This window comes from Penaeus japonicus, unplaced genomic scaffold (genome assembly GCF_977035675.1).
Source record: "Penaeus japonicus unplaced genomic scaffold, GWHDUDI00000001_assembly GWHDUDI00000126, whole genome shotgun sequence".
Taxonomy (NCBI): domain Eukaryota; kingdom Metazoa; phylum Arthropoda; class Malacostraca; order Decapoda; family Penaeidae; genus Penaeus; species Penaeus japonicus.
Window position 1 is genome coordinate 15,001 of NW_028234528.1, and position 5,000 is coordinate 20,000.

Genomic DNA, 5,000 nt, shown 5'->3' on the forward strand with positions numbered 1-5,000 from the left:
GAGAAAGGGAGAAGATTGAGAAGGAGAATGGAGGACGGAGATGGAACAGGAGAGGGATATAAGGGAGAGAGGGAGAGAGAGAGAGAGACAGAGAGAGAGATAGAGAGAGAGAGAGAGAGAGAGAGAGAGAGAGAGAGAGAGAGAAAAGGGAGAAGAGAGAAAAAAGAAGGGAGCGGGAGGATGGAAAAGGATAGGGATAAGGGGAGAAGGGAGAGCGAGAGAGAGAGAGAGGGAGAAGATGAGAAGGAGAGGGAAGCGGGAGATGGAAAAGGAGAGGGAAAAGGGAGAGAGGGAGATAAAAAGAGAGAGAGAGAGGGAAAGAGAGAAGAGAGAAAGGGAGAAGATAGTGAAGGTGAAGGGAGCGGGAGATGGAAAAGGAGAGGATAAGGGGAGAGAGAGGAGAGAGAAGAGAGAGAGAGAGAGAGAGAGAGCAGAGAGAGAGAGAGAGAGAAGGATGTAGAAAAGAGGAAGGCGGGAGATGGAAAAGGAGAGGGATAAAGGGAGAGAGGGAGAGAGAGAGAGAGAGAGAGGGAGAGAGGAAAGGGAGAAGAAGAAGGAAGAGGAGGGAGCGGAGATGGAAAAGGAGGATAAAGGGAGAGAGGGAGATAGAGAGAGAGAGAAGGAAAGAGAGAGGGGAGAAAGATGGAGAAGGAGATGGATGGGAAGGGAAAAGAGAGGGATAAAGGGAGAGATGGAGAGAGAGAGAAGAGAGAGGAGAGAGAAAGGGGAGAAGATAGTGAAAGGAGAGGGAGCGGGAGATGGAAAAGGAAGGGAATAAAGGGAGAGAAGGGAGAGAGAGAGAAGAGAGAAGAAGGAGAGGAAGGGAGAAGATAGTGAGGAGAGGGAGCGGGAGAGGAAAAGGAGAGGGAATAAGGGGAGAGAGAGAGAGAGATAGATAGTGACATGCAATCACCAGCTCTAAATAAATATCCAAAGATATTCGCGTTACTTCTCTGTATATCTATCATCCTTTAAAATTTATCTTATCTTTGCGTTGCATTGTCAAAATCATGATTACCTTTCTCTTGCTGTGAGGAGCACGCTTTAAGAGCACATTCACAGGCTGTAATTGAAGATCAAAGATGCGGGACTTATTTTCCGACGCTCGATTTTTTTTTTTTTTTTTTTTTTTTTTTTTTTTTTTTTTTTATCTTCTTAGCTTCTAATTTTGCGTTTGAATTTAGGTTCATTTTGATAATACCCTGGGTAATTGTTGGGTAAAGGGCAGGGGTGATTGTAAAAATGGGGGGTTGGTATCTGGAGACGTCTCGACATGTGCTTTTTACAAGGTTCTTTATGTGTGTAAAAGTTTGTATTTTTTATATATGTACTTTAGTAATCTATATATGTATATATTATAATTTATATATATATATATATGATATATATTTTATATATATATATATATATAATAATGTGTGTGTGTGTGTGGTGTGGTGTGTGGGTGTGTGGTGTGTGTGTGTGTTTGTGTGTGTGTGTGTGTGTCCTGTTTTGTGTGTGTGTGTGTATAGAAAGATAGATATATAGCTTGGATGGATTATATAGATAGACAGACAGACAGCCAGGTCTCCATATACTCTAACACATTCGATTTACGAAGAGAATGATCCGAGAAAATGTTAACTACAGGTCAGCCCAAGACGCGACCTGAGAGACAAGTACAGAGAACGAAGATATTTTAGGCACCCACACTAAACCCTATCCTGTCTCTCGCTGGTAAGTAAAGCGTGAAGTTCCTACGTAAACGGCTGTGACCCTTTCTCTCTTTTATTCGCAATATTTTGTTTTCTTTTAGTTTATTTTTCTTTGGCCGATGTTTAACCATGACGCCGTCGAAAAAAATGGATATTACATCTACGACTATTTTGTTTCTCATTTATGTGGCGATAAACGATTGTTTAACTCCATGTATGATTATTGATTATGATTGTTAACCATGTATGCTTATTGATTATGATTGTTAACTCATGTATGATTATTGATTATGATTGTTTTAACTCATGTATGATATTGATTATGATTGATATCTTCATGTATGATTAATTATTATGATGTTAACTAAAAATACATGTATGATATATGATTCATGATTGTTAACTCATGTATGATATTTATTATGAATTGTTAACTCATGTTATGATTTTTTATTATATTTCTGATTTCGTTTAGGCGCTTAGCATAATATGATTTATTATATTTGCCCTTTTGTTTGCAGAACGTAATCAATGCTGTTATATGTTGATGAGATGGAAGTAACAGGACAATTAATACTGCGATCGATCTGACAAGCAACATTTAATATTAGTTAAGATCAAATTCAAACGATGATTTATACTTTCACAATATATATCCATCCTTGTATATATCTGAATATTACTCCTCTCATCAGTGACTCCATTAAGAAATCCGAATAGACTTACAGACGTTCTGTTTTCCTTAGCGAAGATTCCCCAATCCTGAAGCCGTCTTTTCACTTCACAGCTCGAACTGTCAACTGCACGAGTGAAGCTTTCCTTCTGGTGCAGGACGTGCAAAACGCACGTGCGGTGAAATGTCTTTTCGAGGACCATCCCACCCTCACCATGACGTCATCTCATCCACATCAACCAGGTAAGGCCAAGATGTGCTGTAAAAGTATAAAGGTGAAAAGGTTCGTGTTTTATAGGGAAGGTTTAAGTTATGTGTTGCTGGCATTATTTTTTATGACGCGAGGGACATTCTGCTCTCTCTCTCTCTCGTCTCGCTCTCGCTCACACTCGTCTCTCTCTCTCCTCTCTGCGCGCGGGCCTCTGCTCTCTCTCTCTCATGCTCTCTCTATCGCTCTCTTGTTCTTTTTTTTTTGAGACGGGGGAAAGTTCCTGTAGTGTGTTCTTACATATTACAGTATGAAGTGTCTTATAATGGAAATGAGGTGAAATACATTCCACCTCATTTCTGTGTGGAATATGTTTAAATGAATACCGAATGTTTTTTCTTGGTATGTTAGAATATATAATCATTGTAGTCTACTGCTTCCCTTCTTACTTTGCACTACTAACACTTATGAAGTGCCTCATAATTGTAGCTGCCCAATGTATTGATTCTAATTTCTATAGATAATATCACCTTGAAGTATTTTCTAGGCATCTTTAGAATATAGCTCCCCCAATGTATTGATCTTAATTTCTATGATAATATAACTGGATAATAACACTCGGTGCTAATAGTATTTTTTCAAGGTATCTAGAAATGACAATTCTTGTATCCTATTGCTTTCCTTCTTTCTTTGGCACTTCTTCCTTTCCGGGTACATCATCGAGATGAAGGACGCCATCAACGACCTCGCCAAAAGTTCATGGAGACTCTAACATCAGAGAGCGCGTCTGTACGATTCTGTCTACAAAGATTGCCCAAGGCATCAACGACTCCCTTCGTACCATATGCGTCCTTGAGAGGGACATGGAGGAAGCTCGGGACCTCATGAAGGGCGTGAAAGAGAAGGTCGACGGGCATCGCCCCGACGAACTCAGGCTCGTCGTGGAAGCCGCCAAGTTCTTGGGTCTGAAGTGGAACCTCCACGACGCCAAGCTGGGCCTGGGACCCGCCGGCCCGCAAGAAGGAACAGCAGAAGCAGAACGAGAAGAATGAAGCTGAAGTCCGTCGGAAGCCGAGGAGATAGAAGCAGGATTTCCACCGAAGAGAATGAGGGAGACAAAGGAAAGGAAGACACCGTGAATACAAGGCGAGACAAAACTCAAGAAACCAAGGAAAGCGATAAAACAACAAGGGAGATGTGGAGGAGGAGGAAGATGATGAGAGCACAGACGAAAGCGAAGAAGAGGTGCTACAGAGGAAAGAGAATCAAAAAGCGCAACAAAATTCTCAAGGTGAAGGAACGAATAGCGGCCGCTGCTGCCGCTGCGGCTGCCGAGAAGGAGATCAGAGAAAAACAGATGGAGAAGAGCGGAAGTCGGTGAAGGAGAAAGCAACGCCAGCACGAGCCCGAGCAAGTGGCCGTCGCGGCCAAGATCCTGAAGTCCTGGCAAAGAGGAACAGTCGCAACCCTGTCTCCCGAGAGCCGTCGAAACGCCAGAAGAGAAGTGGAGAAGAAAGAGAAGATAGAATCGCCGACGGATAAGGAAGACTCATACAAAGAGATGACAAGGCCAAAGAAAACACCGAAAACCGAAGACAAAATCCAAAAAAGAAGAAACGACGCCAAAGCAGAAGATGAAAGAACCAAACAAAGACCAGCTAACTACGAGACCAACGAGGCAGAGAGCGAATCCGCGCAAGAAAAAGACAAAAGCCCGAGAACCACAGTCAACGACCCTCCCAAGCAAGCAACGACCCCTCCAGCAAGCCCAACAACACTCCGAAGGACAAGGAGACGGCAGCGGAGCGAGAAAGAAGCCGGAGACCAAGAAGGAGAAAGAGGCGAAGAAAGCTCCCTCGAGCGCAGCGACCAAGAGACCAAGAGGCAGGCGGGCGAGGCAGGCCCTGAAAGAGAGCGCAACGATGGACCCTTTCCAAGAGAGTGCAACCCGACGGGACAAGGGAGGAGGCGAGGCGGAGGCACAGAACACAAGGGCCTCGACCTCGAGACGGGAAGAGGCGAATAAAGCGGAAGAACGCCGAGAATAAGGAGAGCGAAGACGGGAGCGGCTGGCGAGACAATGAAGCAGGAAGTATGACAAAGAAGGATAAGGAAGAAGAAAGGCGGAGGAGGAGAAGAAGACGGAGAGAGACAAAGGAAGGAAGATGAGGGCGAGAGGAGAGCCACGCTGTCAAGGAAGACGAAGAAGAGGCGATTGTTTAACTTGACCCGACGAGAAAGACCGGATGCCAACGGAATAATGATGGAAAGCTGTCTTATATCATAATATAATATATATATATATATATATTGATATATATATATATATATAATATATATATATGATAGTATATATGTAATTTATATAATGATATACTATATATATGTATAATAGAATATATATATATATGGTATAATATTATAT

General features: G+C 42.7%; 1 pseudogene; it reads left to right on the forward strand.

Moving 5' to 3' along the window:
* LOC147466534 (uncharacterized) overlaps positions 1-5,000 on the forward strand; it is an 11,255-nt pseudogene that overhangs the window by 3,573 nt on the left and 2,682 nt on the right.